Genomic DNA, 19630 nt, shown 5'->3' with positions numbered 1-19630 from the left:
ATGAACTACTCAGCCACGGCCACTAAAGCAGCATTTTAATCCCCGCTGTTCCATCTGTTTACATGAACAACTATTCATTCTGCAAATTACACCTAGAGCAGGACATACCATATGTAAGATAAGAATAGTGAAGCAAAATACTTTCATTATTGATTCACCACCATATTCTAAAGTTTCTTTTAGGTAACTAAGTAGAGTCCAAGTGAGCAAATGATCTTGAGGCGATACCATTACGTGCTTAAAAGGTCCTTTTTTCAGCTCTGTGGATCATTTCTGAGAAGTCTGAGTCAGCTAAATGACAATGAGGCATTTATAATCTCAAAATTATTGACAAAATACATCTTTAGACTCCTTTTAAAGGTTTCACAAAGTGTTAAAGGACATTTGCTGGAAAGAGTTTGAATGTGGCGCATTGAATGTATACAGTGCGGTTCATTAGTGCCAGGTTTACTTGCAGCTGTAATTGAATTTAGGTTTGAAATCTTTTTACACAGAAATGTGCCTTCTTGCTAAATTATGTCTATAAAGAGCTTTATATAATTTTGAATAAAGCGTGATGAATTCAAAACACTGATGCCATGATTCTTGGAAAAGAGATTTTTAACCATCTGAGAATTTGTTCATTTTAGAAAGTATGACAGAGTTTTAAAAAAACTATTTCTTAAATAATAGTTTTAGTTAATTGGTGTGTGTTAATATACAGTATGTTTTGTTTGTAGATGTTTGATTAGGTATGATGCATGATTTTATGTTATTTTTTACACAGTTGAACTACTCTTTTGCTGTATTTTGCTGTATGAAATAAATAAGTGTTTCTTTAAGTCCAGATATATTTATAGCAAAAACATTGTCATTGTTATCCTTCATATGGGCAGTTCTTACTTCACCTCATATTCAAATACATAATTTCATTCAGTGATACCATATCCTGTTGTGAAACGCATGCAATAATGTATTTGCATTTTGAATGTATTAGTATTTATCATATGCATAGCATTCTATCAGTAAAGAACTGTAAGAAAAAATCCTGGTTGCCTTAAATTTTTAAGCTAAGTCAAATTAACTTTATGAGTCCATTGAACTTATATTATGTTAAACTGACTTAAAACAGCTTGCATAATTTATCAAATTAGGTTAGAACGTGATTAACTTAGTTTGATAAGTTACACTGACATAAAAACAAACGCTGTAAGGGATTATTTGATCATATAATTTTTTACAGTATATGATTGAAGATTTTTTTAATTTATTGTAAAACTGTATTAACCTCGACATTTACTGACCATATCGACTTGCATATTAATTTAATAATAAAATATTTGTAATAACAATTTTCAGATTTTAAATGTAGTATATGTATATAGATAGATAGATAGATAGATAGATAGATAGATAGATAGATAGATAGATAGATAGATAGATAGATAGATAGATAGATAGATAGATAGATAGATGGATAGATAGATGGATGGATGGATGGATGGATGGATGGATGGATGGATGGATGGATGGATGGATAGATAGATAGAGACAGACAGACAGACAGACAGATAGATAGATAAAGATAGATAGATAGATAGATAGATAGATAGATAGATAGATAGATAGATAGATAGATAGATAGATAGATAGATAGATAGATAGATAGATAGATAAAGATAGATAGATAACTATTAGCCCCCCTTTTAATTTTTTTCTTTAAATATTTCCCTAATGATGTTTAACAGTGCAAGGCCATTTTCACAGTATGTCTGATGATATTTTTTCTTCTGGAGAAAGTCTTATTTGTTTTATTTCGGCTAGAATAAAAGCGGTTTAAAAAATTTTAAACACCATTTTAAGCTCAAAATTATTAGATTTACTTTAAGCAGTATTGCAGTGTCTTGAATAATATCTTGTAAAATGTTATTTACTGTCATCATGGCAAAGACAAAATAAATCAGTTATTAGAAATGAGTTATTAAACCTATTATGTTTAGAAATGCATTGAGAAAATCTTCTTTTCATTAAACAGAAATTGGGGAAAAATAAACAGGGGGCTAATAATTCAGGGGGGCTAATAATTCTGACTTTAACTGTACATTCACAACATACATTCATATATTATTTAAGCTGTATTTGCTTGACATGTTAATTTATCAAAATTAGTTTTATATCATATTTTGTAATTTTAACATTTAAATTGTATTATTTTGAGATGATTTTAATAAGGCATCAATAAAATCATATCCATATCAACTATTAATAGCAAAATGTGTTGAAATTAGTTTAACACAATTTTATAATAAAAAAATTGTGAAAATTAAAAAATGAATTGCTTGTCACAGTGAATTCTGTGTCTGTGTGCTCTAATTCTAACGTTAGCATCCATTTATATGCATATGAAATGGCAGAATGCACCTGTGTATATGTGTTTACCTCTGATTCATTTTCACTGAGCTCAGTGCAGAGCTAAGGAATACCCTCATGCAATCCGACCAACAAAGTTGTAACCTCCTGCATTATTCATTTTCATCAGCCATCTTTTCGCCCCCAAAACACAAACTCTCAATTAAGAGAAACGAGAAGCTCTGCATGGCCATAGCTGATGACGAGTAGCTCAGATTTCTCCACTCTTTTTTCTTCTGTCACAAGGTTAGCAGCACACAAACACTGTTTCCCCTTAGTCCAGCACTTACACAGAAACTCTATATCAAGCAGATGTGCGAACACTTTAATGCTACCAGACCTGAAGTGCTCCAAGCTCTGCGGCCCTTTTTTTTCCACATAGGTTTTAGCGCTGTGATTTTTTCCCCCTCCCTCTCTGTTAAGAGCAAGATAGAACATGTTAGACTAAAACCAGTGACCTTCACATTCGGCAGATATTTCTGAGCGCCGCTAGTGGCTCTTCCTTTCTTTTGTAGTGTTTGTAATGTGCTCTAGGAACAGGTGCCTCCCGATTCAATGGCCCCTAGTTGGTTTTGTGTTCTGGTTTTGTCTCTGATGAAAGCGTGTATTAAGAGACATGCGTCCGTCAATAAACAGCAAGAGAAAGAGAGTTTTCTATATGAATCTGGAGTAGCTGCATTTTCCACTTATATTTCTCCACTAATGAATGCAGCTGCTTCATTTAATCTTGTGTTTCCAATACTTCCCTAAACATTTCAATAAAAGACAACATTGTATTAGCGCTTCATCCCAAGCCTGTACAAATGGCCCGCGTGCCTGAAGGTGAAACGCATTCTCATTGTTCTCCCGGTGGAAAGAGCACCTGCTATTTTTTGCACTCGTTGGTTTCTTTATGACAACTACCAGCATTGGGACCAGATTCTGAATTATTAACATCAAAAAATCCCAAAGAGACGGTACAATGAGCCCTATCCAGGTTGAATACGCAGGTAGGGCTCAGGAGAGACGAGAAAGGGGGGCTCTTCAGTTTCCATTCTCCTCTTCTCGTGTCATATTTTTGTGGCCTTGAAGTCTCTATAGAGTGGGTCTCCTGCACTCCTGGTTTTGTTTATGGATCATTGGTTGTTTACTATAAAGCCAGCAGCGGCCTGGAGAGATGTGGGAGATGTTTTATCTCTTGTCAGGGCCTGCTTCAATTAAATTAATGGATCCATTCAGCTCGCTCTTTCCTCCTTTCAGGCACAGCCAGAGAATACATTAAAAGATCTTATGCCTCAAGATGGTGCATCATGGTATTAGCTGGGCCAGCCATTTTTTCCCCCTCCGAGCCTGCTTACATTTTCTTTCCCCAAAAAAATGAATGACAATTCTGTTTTAATAATGTTCGGTTCGGCTGTATTAGCCTCGGTGCTGTATTACACAACAAAGTGTCTTAACTCATTTGTTTATGTGTTCTTATATATATTTTTTTTGCTGGATTTTAGTTAACAAATGTATTTTAATGAATAATTTTGTAAACACATTTTTTAAACACACTGTAAAAATTTACCTTAAATATACAGTAAATTACTGGCTAATAATTGTATTACTTTTACTGTAAAATACTGTATGTAAATCCACTGTAAATTAATGTCAGGTACTTCATGATAATGATTTTTCTGTAAATATTTCTAAATATCAAAAAAGTGCCTGCACTTGCATAAAAGTTCATGTTCTGTTAAAAATTAAGTTTGATCTGTAGCCAGTCAAAAAAGGGAAACTAATCATATTGACCTTTGAAATTTGAAAGCTGTCTTTATTCCAGACAAACTAAAAGAAATAATAATAATAACAATAATTTTCCTAGAAGATATGTTATGGAAAAATTCCTTTGCTCTGTTAAACATCACTAGAAAATTAGAAAAAAAATTAAAATAAAAATTCACGAGGGCTGTCATATTGCCTTCAACTATATAACTTTAATCAGTGGGAACTACAAAAATGTAAAATGCCAAAACTAAAAGAAAAAATACTATTTTAAAACAAAAGGCCTGAATCTCACACTTTTAATTTATATACAAAACATTGAACATTGTAATATATAACACAATACTTTATGTATAGTTCATGATACAGACCAAAATAACCTTTCATTAATTCATTCATTCATTTTCTTTTCGTCTTAGTCCCTTTATTAATCTGGGGTCATCACAGTGGAATGAACCGCTAACTTATCCAGAAAATGTTTTATGCACCGGATGCCCTTTCAGCTGCAACCCATCTCTGGGAAACACCCATACACACTTATTCACTCTCATGCACTATTGACAATTTAGCTTACTCATTTCATCTGTACTGCATGTCTTTGGACTGGGGGAAACCGGAGCACCCGGAGGAAACCCACGTGAATGCGGGGAGAACATGTACACTCCAGACAGAAACGCCAACTGAGCCAGCAGAGGCTCGAACCAGTGACCTTCTTGCTGTGAGGCAAACCAAAATAACCAAATGATAATAAATATATAAAGACGTCAGATGCAAAAACCTTTAAATGCCATCTGAAATTTTCTTCTAAAATGAGCATTTTCATCAGGCTGCTGTGTGTAAGTGCAGAAATTGCACTTTTATGGCAAACATAAGTTCTCATTATGCTATTTAAAGTGAAATAACTCAACATAAACAGAGTAGGCTGAAAAAAGAAATTTGACTGAAATTTTAGATGGGATTTGATTTGCGATTTAATTTTGTAGTCAAGCTCCAGCTCAATAATCTGTATTGTAGCTTCTTACTGCTAAAATGCAGTAAGTGTTAATTTTAAAAAAGTACTGAAAAGATATTAACTAACTCCAAATTTTATTAGAGCAAATAGTAGCGAGTTATGGCGTTAGTTATTTCCCGGTGCCTTAGTGATGTCTTTTCATATTGTGCAACAGCTGCAAACAACTCTGAAATTGTACTTTGCTGTTGCTAGCTACTAGATTGGGTGTCACTTGCAATACTTTTAGTTGACTTTTTAGCAAGACTCTGGTGCTTTTTAAGGTGCTTGTTGTGGTATTTCCTTGTGCTTTAGCAACAGCTCTACAACAGCTCTTACAAATGACCTGTTTTTGTGTGGTGTCTGTGGTGTGCTTTGAAGCCAAAATATTCTCGTATTATCGACATGCTGTTTTTCTTTGATATAAAGTCGTCTATTAAGGTTTCTGAAGCAGCAGATGCCATTATCCCACTTGTCTGCACTTTTGCACTTTCCCCTTTTTTTGTTTTATTGTAGGCTTTCCGCATAGTTCGGTTGTGCAATTCTGATTGGGCAGAATGAAAGTGTGCTCACTCAATTGGCTAGTAAGAATGTCAAACACAGACGGCAGTTATGCATTTGCTCTGGGTGAGGCAAATTATATAATACATATAAAATTCATATCGCAGCCTCTTGCGATTAGTTAATTGCAACGTTTCAAATTGCGATTCGATTTCGATTAATTGCACAGGCCTAATCTGAACTTTTCATATGTAAACTGAATGATAAAGAGAATGACGGTTTGGCATTGTATTTAATGTCAGTCAAACAGAATCATTATTTTCACTGTAGAATATCAATGCAAACTGAAATATTCTACATAATGTTACAAAACTACATAAAAATGCCTCATTTGAAACAAAAAAGCCTAAATCTGTGGCTTTTAAAATGGCTTCGACATTCTACTTTCTCATTCCTGCTAGACACATATTGTACTTTTCAAGGCAGAAGGGATGTTTCATAAGATTAGCTGCAAATAAACACAGTAAAGAGTGTGAGGTAAACCAAACCAGGACGACCAGCTAAAATTACTAATTGGTTTACTGATCAGTTGTACTTTGTTCGATTGATTTGCAATTAATTCTGGTTTGTGGTTCACAGAAGACAGAGCTTGGCGCCAACCTTGGAGGCGACTGATACTCTATACTCACTAGGAGAATGGAGGAGGTGAATATCAATACATTGTTGTGAATCCGGGCTCAGATTTGCGCTAAGAGTGTCTTCCTCTTTCCTTGAGGGCGGCAGGCAGAGTCCGCGGAGAGAGTAGATTCTGTTCGTCATGAAAATATACACTTTGATATGATGAAAGTCATACAGACTTTGTTTGTCCTGCTGGGCTGTGCTATTAATGGACATGTGCATATAGCCGCTTTATTCCAATAACCTTGAAATGACACACAATGCTTCTTCAAAGACCCTTGTTTCTGCATATGTTCTAATTTAGACACATCGTTTAAGTTTCAGTCTTTTTTTTTTTTTCAATTTACTGACAACAGAGACATTTGTAAAGTTAACTGCACTACTTAAGTAAAAGTGTTTATGTATATAAGTATAGATGTTTAAGTTATATGGGGTTTTTAATTACAATTAAATTTATTGTTTATTGTAAATGACTTGCTTATCTTGTCTCATTGCTTATACAAACGTGGGCCAAAAAATTATTTCTTGCAGCTATATTTCTGAATGTGTTCTGTTTGTAAACATAAATTAAGCTAATCAGGTTTTGTATTTTGGATGGAGAATCTTGAATCTTGAGAATTAATGGCACGTGATATTATTTTCTGTGCAAAAACAATGGTTCTTTTGCAGTACCAGCATGCTACCTAGTTCTTGGAGAGACTACAGAGTTTAGCTGTGTTTGATTTGAACCAGCAGAGATCGATTTCTGATTCTAAGGTACAGGAAGAGAGATTTTAGAAACTTTGCAGGATGTTGGCCCTCCAGGAGCACAATTGGACACCCCAAAATAACAGAAAATAATATAAAAAAAATCAGTTCATGATTGCTTAATATTTCTCATTTATTTAAAATATTAATAAGACATTAAATTGTTTACAGTTAAGCTGTGTTAGCTAATTTGTCTGAAATTGGTCCCTTCTTCTATCAAACAATAAAGCTGTTTTTTTTTTTTTTTTTTTTTAGATATTTCAGTTTATGACTGGCCATCTGTTAGTTACAGTAGGATACTATGTAAAAAGCTTTTTATGACAAACTTTTTTTACACTTGAGATTATTTTGTGCTTTATTTAACTAGGGAAAACGTCCTCTTACATTTCTCACAGTATTCAGTCAACAATCAGTCATATATGTCAAGTTAGAGCTAGCAAATTTGAATAAGTTGAAAAAAAAGTACCATTTAGGTTTCTGGGTCAAGTTAATTTACAAATGTAATGTGTCAAATTTAGCATCTTGTAAAAATAAATTATCACTGTCAATAGATATTTTTATTTTACCTTACATCGTAATAAAAAATATAAATTAGTGTGTTGGCAGCATGTGATCAAAATGTTGAAAAATTGAAAGAACCTAATCTTATTTTTTGTTATTGTTTGTTTAATTAAGAACAAGATTAATGGCAGAACTAAATGTAGTTGAAATTGTGAAAATCCTTTTTTATTTGTGCAAAAAAAAAAATCAATCAAATAAATCAGCTGACAAGTTTGTATAATTGTGAAAATCTGTGACATCATCAGAAGATGCACTGATGACACTGTGATGCTCCAGTTTATTTCTCTAAAATACGTCAATATTTTACCTTTTTCAAATGCAAATGGATTTCTACTTTTCTACTGCGTTCTGAGGTTTGTTACAGGCTGTCGTAGACTAAGCCCACAATGTGAACTGTATGTCAAAGCTAAGTGGCCTTCTCTGAACTAAAAATGGCTGAGCTCATCCCAATCAAAAAATTTTGCTCTATACTTTTTTTTTTTAAAAACAACAAGAGTCCATTTCTCAATGTATGTGTTTTTAACATATTGTAATGTGGTATAGCTGAATAACACTTCTATACAGCTTAAAGTGACATTTAAAGGCTTAACTAGGTTAATTAGGTTAAGGCAGGTTAGGGTAATTAGGTTAGGGTAATTATTGTATAACGATGGCTTGTTTTATAGACTATCAGGAAAAAATTGCTTAAAGGGGCTAATAATTTTGACCTTAAAATGGTGTTTAAAAAATTAAAAAATGCTTTTATTCTAGCCAAAATAAAACAAATAAAGACTTTCTCCAGAAGAAAAAACATCATCAGTCATACTGTGAAATTTTCCTTGCTCTGTTAAACATAATTTGGGAAATATTTAAAAAAAGAAAAAAAAAATCAAATGGGGCTAAAAATTCTGACTTCAATACTTTCTCACATGATGGTGTGATATTCAAGGCATAAGCAAAACAATTCTTTCTAGAAAAATCATAAGATTAGTTGCAGTTTACTGATGGAAATATTATTATTATTATTATTATTATTATCATCAGATTTGTATATCCCAATTTGCTTGCATTTAATTTTTACTTTTTCTTGTTTTTGACCCTATATACTTGTAAATCTGACTTATTTGACGGATTCATAAAGTAAATGTTTGAGACCATTTTGCTTCAGCCAAATAAATGTACAGTAGCTTATTAACTAGCACCCTTAACTAGCTGATAAAAAGAGTATACATTTCAAGAATTTAGACACCTGTGACAACCAGTATTCTTAATGCTGCCATAGAAATAATGTGTAAATTATTAGTATTATAAAGTATTAGTTTTGTTTGTACTTATTATAAATTTACTTATTTTACTAATTATACTTATTTCTAAAAATGTTTATATATAAATTAATCTTTTACCGATATTTAGAAATATATACAAATATTTTGGCAAATGAAGAGTTCAGATGCAAAAACCTCTAAATGCCATTTGATATTTTCTTCTAAAATTAGCATTTTTTTTCAGATTCTAGTGTGTAGGCTCATAAATATTACTTTTTATCGTGGCGAATAAGGTATTTCTATTGCCATAGAAGGCTGTAAATATGCTTATTTTAGGAAAAAATTGTAGATAGCATTTAGAGGTTTTTGCATCTGAACTCTTCATATATATATATATATATATATATATATATATATATATATATATATATATATATATATATATATGTATAGTCCTTGAAGCATTTGAGAAGAAATCGGGTTGATTGTTACAGCATTTATTTGTCTCCCTCAAATAAAGGCAGATTTCCTCCACTCAGTCTGCGGAGGAAACTGAGATAAGAGAGGAGGGGTCTCTGACCACAGACGCCTTCACAGTCCAGACTGTTAGCTTTTTAGCGCTGGCTGTGCAGTGATCTGGTTACAGCGTCATGAATGTGAGTCCTTAGCCGGCACATTAGAGCCATGCAAGCAGCCTCCCCAGAGAGGAAGGGCCAGGTTTACTGACTCCAGCTCAGAAAGAAGGCACTATCTGTCTCGCTGCGGCTGCCACATCTACCAGATCCACAATGCAAACTGTCTGAGATGGAGGAAGCTAAAACTCAGCTGACAGGGCCACGCAAACTGTGTCTGGATCCTATCAGCCTGTGGGAATAGTGGGCATCTCCAGCCCAAAGATATTGAGGATGGTTAATGGGAAAGGTCTCAGAGCCAGACTGCTGCATTGCATGGAGGTTTTAAGCGGCAAACGATAGGCCGATGAAGATGGGACAGAAATACAAAGCCGCGTGTGCATTCACTTTGCACTTTTAACCATGCGTGGGCTTGGACTTGTTCGGTTATATTTAGGCAAGAAAATAACCTTTGCATAACCCTGGAGCAACAGCTATGGTTCTACAGGAGTTTTTCAATCAAATTGGGAAATCCATTGAGATTTAGTGTTTGTGCACCCCTGACCCATCCACTGACCCCTGACGCCCAGGTCAAACAAGGCAGCAGGTCTTTAAATTCACACTTCAAATAAATCCTGAGTCCTGGATAAGAGACCTCATTATACTATTGATACCAGTATTGATTAATGTAAGCCTAATTAGTAGCCATTGAGGAGCCTAATTGAAAACACACCCATTTTGTAGACAAGATGCAATATAGAGCCCTCCAGTGTTGATTGAAATACACCCTGAGCTAATGATAGACCCGTGATGCCCTAATAAACAGGAGGAAGGCTCCGATCTGCTTGGTTTCATCTTATTTTACACATCAGTGCTTTTTTTTCACTGCTTGTGTTTACATTGTTGAAGAAATTTATATAGTTGAAGTCAGAATTATTTGCCCCCCTTTGAATTATTATTATTTTTTTATATTTCCTAAATGATGTTTAACAGAGCAAGGAAAATTTCACAGTATGTCTGATAATATTTTTTTTGCTGGAAACGTTTTTATTTGTTTTATTTCGGTTAAAATAAAAGCAGTGGTAAATTTTTTAAACACCATATATATATATATATATATATATATATATATATATATATATATATATATATATATATATATATATATATATATATATATATATTGATAGTCCACAGAAAAAAACATCATTATACAATGACTTGCCTAATTACCCTAACATTCCTAGTTAACCTAATTAACCTAGTTAAGCCTTTAAATGTCCCTTTAAACTGCAAAGAAGTGTCCTGAAAATATCTTGTCAAATACTATTTACTGTCATCACGGCAAAGATAAAATAAATCGGTTATTAGAGATGAGTTATTAAAACTATTATGCTTAAAAATATGTAAAAAAAAAAAAATAAATCTTCTCTATGTTAAACAGAAATTGGGAGAAAAAATAAACAGAGGGGCTAATAATTCAGGCGGGCTAATAATTCATGGGGGCAAATATTTTTGACTTCAACTGTATACATAAAAACATAACTACCTGATAAAACCAAAGCAATTGTTTTACATTGTATGATATTTACGTTCAAACATGAAACACATTTCTGTTAAGATACTTACAGACTGACAGACTGACTCATATTTTTATAATATATTTTCATCGTTTAAATATGTTGGTTTTGAAAACTTGCTGTGTTTTTGTTTGTCATTTACCTAGAATGCATTGCTTAACTGAGTTGCATAAATAGTTAAATTTTATTCATCACTGACTGCATTCCAGTTTAAAATATGACTTAAAATGTAGTCAAAAAGAGCTGTTTTAAATGTTAAGATTTGTGGTTGGCATGGATGCAAAGAGATGGATTAAAGGAACAGAATGTAAAGATCAACAGCTTTTTAAATTAGGGATGTGCAATATTAATGGTCTATAATAATAATGTATTTGTTTCACAGTGTGAACTTATATATCTCGAATACTGGAATACTATATCAGTATTCGGGTATATCACTCAAGCCTTTACTTAATCCTGTTATTAATCAGGGGTCATCACAGCGGAATGAACCGCCAACTTATCCAGCATATGTTTTTCACAGCAGATGCCCTTCCAGCTGCAACCCATCACTGGGAAACACACATACACACTCATTTACACACATACACTACGGCCAATTTAGCTTACCCAATTCACCTATACGGCATGTCTATGGACTTTTGGGGAAAACCAGAGCACCTGGAGGAAACCCACATTAACTCGGGGAAAACATGCAAACTCCACTTAGAAATGCCAACTGACCCAGCTGAGGCTTGAACCAGCGACCTTCTTGCTGTGAGGCGGGTGTGCTGTCCACTGAGCCACCATGATGCCTAATTAAAGGTTATAAATGAATAATAATAATGATGATAATTAAGATTATTAAAATAATATCCCTGTATGGGTTATGCTTATGATGATGTAATTACATGGGTAACACTTTACAACAGAATTGCACATTGAACAACAGAGAACAACACATTGTTGTTAATGTTAACTAAATTTTAAAGTTACATAAATAAGGTGGTAAGTTTATTTAAATATAAAATAGGTTAGTTCCAACCCTAATTAAACACACCTGATCAAACTAATTGAGTCCTTCAGGCTTGTTTGAAACCTACAGGTAAGTGTGTTTAGCAGGGTTGGATCTACAGTAAACTGTGCAGGGCTTCGGCCCTCCAGGACTTGAGTTTGACACCCCTGGCCTAGTGGTTAAATGCAAACTCGAGTTCGATTCCTGGCTTGAGGTCCTTCACCAACCCTTTCTCTCTCTGTTCCCAATACTTTCCTGTTGCAACGTCTACTGTCCTATCCAAATAAAGGAAAAAAAAAACAACTAAATAATAGTTATTTTAAAAAAGTTATTTAAATAATATATTATTGTTTATTATGTTAACTATAATATATTTGTGTATTGGTTAATGCATTAGTTGACATGAACTTATGGTGAACAATTACTTCATTCAGCATTAAATAATTTTTGTTAATGTTAACTCATATTGTAAGTCAATGCATCCCTTGATAGCTTATTAGTTAATGTTTACTTACACATAAACTAATGTATTAAATAGTGACCTGACAATGAACAACACTTTTATTCAGCAAAACATTAGTTAACGTACATAAATAATGAACAACGAGTGTAGGTTCAGCACTAAACACTATTCAACTTCTATGTTATTCATGTTTGTATACTCTTTACTAACATGATTTATCGTTAACAAAGCATTTATTAAGGTAATAAAGAACCTTCATAAAAGTCCAACATTATCTATTGTGTTACTAAAAATTTGTAGACTCTTTACTAACATGATTTACCATGACCAATTTTATTTTTTAAGGTACTGCAACTTATTTATTATAGGTATCACAATCTTTTTTTTGTAGTCACTGCAACTTAATGCCCCAATGTACATTTTCTAGTTATCATAACTTAATTTTTAGTCGCTCCAAATAATATTTTCTTGTTGCCCCAACTTATTTTTTCTACTTCTTAGAACCTAATCTTTCTAATAGCACCTATTTCTTTTTTTAAGTTGCCCTAACTAAATTTTTCTTGTTCATTCATTTTCTTTTTGGCTTAGTCCCTTCATTAATTAGGGGTGTTTTACGCAGTGGCTGCCTTCCAGCTGCAACCCAGCGCTGGGAAACATCCATTCACTCTTGCATTCACACACATACACTACGGTAAATTTAGCTTATTCAATTCACTATACCGCATAACTTTGGACTGTGCGGTCAACCGAAGCATGGGGAAAACCCACACCAACACGGGGAGAACATGCATACTCCACACAGAAATGCCAACTGACCCCAGCTCAAACCATTAGCCTTTTTGATGTGAGTCAACAATGATAACCACTTAGCCACCGTGCTGTCAATTTTCCTAGTTGCTCTAATCTATTTTTTCAAGTAGCACTAAAGTTTTTTAGTCGCCCCGACTTAATATTTATAGTTCTCAGAACTAGATTTTTCACGTTGCACCAAAAATTAAGAGAGCTGTGCTTCTCTGACAAGATGTGCATGACATGCTTTGCCCAATCACGTTTCTTTTCAAATAATCGCCCAGCCCTACATAGTTTAATTTGTTTGTGGTTCACTACATATATGAGTTTAATTGCATTACTTAACCCAAAATATTGTTTCCATGAGGAAAGCTTAATTAGAATATTGACAAAATATTGCGAATGAGGGTGCATGTTAATGCAGTAAATGATTCAGTTTTCATTTATGAAAGTTACTTTTTTTTTTTTAAATGAATCAGTTATGGTGACACGGTGGCGCAGTTGGTAACGCTTTTGTCTCACAAGAAGAAGGTCGCTGGTTCGAGGCCCAGCTGGGTCAGTTGACATTTCTATGTGGAGTTTGCATGTTCTCCCCATTCATTTGGGTTTCCTCCGGGTGCTCCGATTTCCCCCACAGTCCAAAGGCATGCGTTATGGATGAACTGAATAAGTTAAATTGGTCGTAGTGTATGTGTTGGTGTGAATGCAAGAGTGTATGGGTGTTTCCCGGTACTGGGTTGCAGCTGGAAGAGCATCCACTGTGTAAAACATATGCTGGGTAGGTTGGTGGTTCATTCCACTGTGGCAATCCCAGATTATTAAAGGTACTTAGCCGGAAAAATAATGAATAAATCAGCTATTTCAATAATTATTTCAGTTAACACTTATTGAGATGGGGATTTACTGCCAACTACTGGCAGTTGTGGGCTGTAACCAGCCGCGGTACCAACTTTAAAAAGGAACATTCAGCAAAATGTTGTCTAATCACACCGAAATGCTGGTAATATTGTTTTATGTCAGTATTGCAGCATTATTTGAAGATTTAAAATGAAATCCAGAATGACAGAGATAAATCACAGCGAAAGTGTGAGTGTGTGTAAAATAATCAGTGACTTATTCTCAATTCTTCAATGCTTGGAGGTTTTGAGATTTGTGACTGTAAACGCTGCTGCTATACAGTGCACATTAAAATACCTTCATCTGTATCTTGTGTTTCAGAAAGCCATAATTCTTGCGATCGCATACGATCAAAGTGTGGCCAGCTCTCAGACATCCACCCTCAGCGCCATCCCCATAATTACTTTGAGTGGACTGCCGATGACCCCACATGGATAAAATTATTGCGTCCACTATTTTCTCCACAGCACTGAATAGTCAACAAGAAATGTGCATGAAGCAATATGTTGTCTTGTGTTTTCTACCTCAAAGAAAATTGTCCTGATTTTGGTCTCAAGGCCTCCATCTGAAAATGACTTCATTGTGGAAAAATGGCTTTATTATAAGGCACCAATCTTCATTTGATGGCATTTTGTTGTCTTTGAAGAGAGCAGATTCATGTATACAGAAGTATGAGCAAATTGCGCCACTTTTCTTTCATTTTTTGGAACAATTTTGATAGAATTAGATTAAGAGCATGACATCTGTCTTAGCGATGCAGACATGTGGATTACACTCAGCTGTGTTTGAGTAAACACAAAAAAAATTACCAAGATATATTCTAGATCTGTTTGGATCTTGGTGTCTTGTGTATTTTGACTATTTAATGAAAATATTAATAAATACTTGAGACGGGGCACGTCTTAAAATTTTTACTTTTTTTATTCAACCCAGTGAGAAAAAAGGCTTTATGGTCACAGTTTTATAGCAATACTGCAAGCAATTTGCTCAGCTAAATTACTGAAGAGGATTTATATTCAAATCTTTATATAGATCAGCAGGGCCAAAACCAAATATCATATAAGATGAATATACCAAACTATTTTACATTGAGTACATTAATGTATTTCATAATATATTCAAAAATACACTGCATTACAATTAAACTCCACACAACTACACATTGCATTACAATCAAAATGATAAAAGTTAAGGTTATTAATTACCATAATTTTATTATTTATTCATTTCATTTCGGCATACTCCTTTTATTAATCTTTTACTAATCGCCAGCTTATCTAGCATATGTTTTACGCAGCAGATAACCTTCCAGCTGCAACCCATCACTGGTATACACCCAAACACACTTATTCACTACAGATAATTTAGCTTACCCAATTCACCTATACTGCATGTAATTGGGCTTGTGAGGGAAGCCAGAGCACCCAGAGGAAACCCATGGCAACACAGGGAGAATATGCAAACTCCACACAGAAATGCCAACTTACCCAGCCGAGGCTCGAACCAGCGACCTTCTTTCTGTGACAGCTGTGCAACACCGCTACCCACTGCGCCACCACACTGCCCCATAACTATAATAGTCACTCATAATTTTAACTAACTCATACCTAATTTATATATATATATATATATATATATATATATATATATATATATATATATATATATATATTTATTTATTTTTATTTATTTATTTATTTTTTTTTCAAATAAAGTATTATATATAAACAGGTAATCTGCAGTTATATAGTGTATAGTTGATGTCTAATTCAATAAAGTGTATTTCAGGATATTCAGTTGTGTGCTGCATTATACTGACTGAGAAACAGTTGTTGTTTAATTACTTTGATTACTTGAATATTCCTCATTTGAAAGTCACTTCGGATCTACCTTCCAAATGATTACATGTAAGCATAATGTAAATACACATTACACTATGAATGTTGCTGTTTTGCTGAATTGTCCCATTTTTCGATTCAAATATTTGCCTATAGAAGTAAGTGTCAACACTGAACTATCTAGCCAGGCTCCATGGCAGCACTGATTACTTTATCTGCTGCCAATGATAAAGAACTGTAAATGTGCTTTTCTGACACAGGATTGAAGTGACTGGCTGGCACAACACTCTCTATGCTCTTTTAAAGAGAGGAAAGTGCCAGATAAGATTCACAGAGGCACTTGCTGAAATGGTCCTGCATTGCACTTTAAGAAAAGAGTTATCGGGAAGCGTTTTTAGCAGGTGGAGCTTATTGTTCAAAATTTGTTGGTGGTTGTTATACTTTGTCATGAACTGCAGAATACTAAGGCTATCTCTTATTATCTCTATGCTGTATCCATTGTTCAATGTTTATTTTATTTTATTTTCATTAATTTTCCTTTGGCTTAGTCCCTTTATTCATCAGAAAAGGTCTTAATTAAGCTTAAACTTAATCTTTTTGGTTCTCAGAACTTGATTTTTCAAGTTGCACCAAAAATTAAGAGAGCTATGCTTCTCTGACAAGATGTGTATGACAAGCTTTGTCCAATCACTTTTCTTTTCGAGTTTTTACCTACTGTAACCCTCATTCATTCATTCATTCATTTTTTGGCTTAGTCCCTGTTTGCATCAGGGGTCGCCACAGCGGAATAAACTGCCAACCTATTCAGCATATATTTTATACAGCGAATGCCCTTCCAGCTGCAACCCAGTACTGGGAAACATCCATACACTCTCATTAAAACACACACTACGGCCAACTTGGCTTATTCGAATTTAAATGTGTTGCTTTTTACCATCAATTATTTCATTAATCTTGCTTAATGAGATAGAAATTCAAAAGAAATATCCAATGAAAACCATTTTTAAACAGAACTGTTTTGTGTCTTGAGATTTAAAAAAAAAGAAGTGATGAATTGGTGAATTTAAGACAGGAGAATGCAGAAAATAAAAGAAAGAAAACGCATTTGGTTGTTGACTGATGGAAATTTTTAAATACTGTGCCTTAAAAAATCTAATAAGAACCTAAATTTGTAACCACTTCAGTTTTAGAACATAACTTTGTTAGACATTTTGGTTATTTGTTTTTAGAGGTTTTATTTTTATATATATTTTATATATATTTAGTACAGTATTTTCTTTACACTAAAATTTATTTATCTAAATGAATTATAACAAAAACTATGTATAGTAACTTTTTTTTATTATAAAAAGGTATTTTTCCTGTCGTTTTTATAAAATGGCCTGCTTTGATAGCCTGCTTTGAATCGTTAATTTGCATATTTAACAGTTAATTGATTGCATTTTCACATATGTTTAAAAATGGCATATTCCATGTTGTCCTATTGTCATTTTCTGTCAAAATAAAGTTATCAATTAGTAGTTTATAACACAAAAGCTCATTTCTTTAAATGGCTAAATCAGAGAACTGATAATTACTTTGGTCTCTAGCTCTAGCTTTTTTCAATTCTTTAAAAATGTGGTATATGCAATATAAAGATTATTTGATTAATAAGTCATGACAACATATATTTTTATTCATTCATTAATTTTTTTTTTTTTTGCTTAAGTCCCTTTATTGATCAGGGGTAGCCACTGCGGAATACACCGTCAACTTTTCCAGCATATGTTTTACGCAGCGGATGATCTTGCAGCTGCAACCCATCACTGGAACATATCCACACACACTCATTCACACACATACACTATGGACAATTTAGCTTATTTAATTCACCTTTACCACATGATTGTTTTTTTTTTTTTTTTTTTGTGGGGGAAACTGGAGAACCCTGAGGAAAACCGTGTGAACATGGTGAAACCATGCCAACTCCGCACAAAAATGCCAACTGACCCAGCTGAGGCTCGAACCAGCGAACTACTACTTGCTGTGAGACAGCAGTGCACTGCGCCACCTCACTGACATATATATTTTTAGTTATTTTTAACTTATTAATGTAAGTTAATCATGTTCCAACTTAATTTTATGATGCGCAATTCGGTCAGTTTAAAATAATGTCACATGACTCAAAGGGTTAAATTTGATTTTTAAAAATTTAAGGCAACCAGTACTGTTAATATTGTGAGAGAATTTAAATGACATTGAACAGGTGTGTTTTAATAGCACTAATAGTGACATAAAATCACAGAATATGTGTACAGAACTATAAAAAGAACTTATATATTTTATACTAATTCATCAAAAACGGAAAAGCTGTTCCTCAAATGAATTCTGAAGGACAATCCAAATGAAAACATGTCCTGCTGCATGGGCACTTCACAATCACTTTCTTATGATGTGGACGAAAATATATAGAATGCAATTTGAAAGCTTTCGGTCTTTCTTCCTTGCTGCTCCCGGCAAGCACTTGATGCACTTTTGATCATTTGGTTATTCATCTAGTGGTGCACGTTGTATTGCTAGTCCTCCGTACATGCTCTATTGTCTTCCCTTTGTCAATATTCCTCCAAAATAGCATAAAGAGGGAATGGCATAATCTTGTTTACATACAGAGCATCGGCGTCTTACCTGTGAACCTCCTTCTTGATTTTCGCTCTTTCGTCACAGAGTGATTCTGTCAGCGAGCAAAGCGTCTTGTTTCTGTGATGTAATCATTTTTGTGTGAAAGAGAATTAGAATTAAAGTTAAATTTGAAATATGTAGAGCACAAGAGTAACACTGCCATCTGCTGTATCTGCAGACCTCTGGACAGCAGGGATCATCCAGATGGTGTGCGACAGAGAGAAAGAGAGATTGTAGAGAGCTTTTTAGCCTTGCTCCATGCTCATCTTATAACAGATTATTAATGAGGAAGAAGAATGGAAAAGAATGGCCCACCAGCTCTATACTGTACCTCCTGGCCTTGCGATTTTGATGGACCCCTTTTGACAAATTTACAACACAAAACAAGCTTTGTCTCTTAGAGCTGACAGCTTGAATAGCAGTCACATCAAGTTTTATTTATTTATTTATTTATTTATTTATTTATTTATTTATTTATTTATTTATTTATTTATTTATTTATTTATTTTCCAGTTTTGCATTTGGAGATGAAACCTAACTTATATTTAAGGCTTCTGTGATTGTTTGTGTGTGCAAAAGATGCGGATTGAATTGCATGTGGAATCCATTCATAAAGATGTATTTTACTATATAACATGGAATGGCATGTATTTGGGCAAATTTTGTATAGTAGGACTTTACACTTGACACTTGTTTAGTGTTTGTGAATATTAAACTGGGGCAGCAAGGTGACTCAGTTGTTAGCATTGTTGCCTCACAGCAAGAAGGTCGCTGGTTTGAGTCCCAGCTGGACCAGTTGGCATTTCTGTGTTGAGTTTTTTTGTGTGCCCCGTTTACGTGTGGATTTCTTTTGGGTTTTTGTGCTATAGGTAAATTGGGTAAACAAAATTTGTCCGTAGTGTGTGTGTGTGTGTGTGTGTGAATGTGAAAGTGTATGGATGTTTCCC

At 33.9% G+C, this 19630-nt stretch overlaps 1 protein-coding gene and 1 long non-coding RNA gene across 4 annotated transcripts in view; one reads left to right on the top strand and one right to left on the bottom strand.

Annotated features, from left to right (window-relative positions):
• Window positions 1-18899, bottom strand: part of LOC147844086 (uncharacterized) — a 37571-nt gene extending 18672 nt beyond the window's left edge. The window contains exon 1 of the long non-coding RNA XR_015491690.1: window positions 18690-18899. This is a non-coding gene — a long non-coding RNA (uncharacterized LOC147844086). The remainder of the gene's footprint in view (window positions 1-18689) is intronic.
• Window positions 1-19630, top strand: part of fsta (follistatin a) — a 201913-nt gene that overhangs the window by 110085 nt on the left and 72198 nt on the right. Inside the window, exon 3 of one of the 3 annotated variants that reach the window (XR_015489785.1) lies at window positions 14509-15082. The exons of the other annotated variants lie outside the window; for them this stretch is intronic. The gene's annotated coding sequence lies outside the window, so the exon portion shown is untranslated. Of the gene's footprint in view, window positions 1-14508; window positions 15083-19630 lie in introns of those variants that run through there. 3 annotated transcript variants of the gene reach the window in all.

Source organism: Danio rerio, chromosome 5, assembly GCF_052040795.2.
Source record: "Danio rerio strain M-AB ecotype USA chromosome 5, GRCz13ab, whole genome shotgun sequence".
In the NCBI taxonomy this organism is placed as follows: Eukaryota; Metazoa; Chordata; class Actinopteri; order Cypriniformes; family Danionidae; genus Danio; species Danio rerio.
The sequence above is the reverse complement of the archived record's forward strand: the minus strand, read 5'-3'. Positions and strand labels throughout refer to the sequence as shown.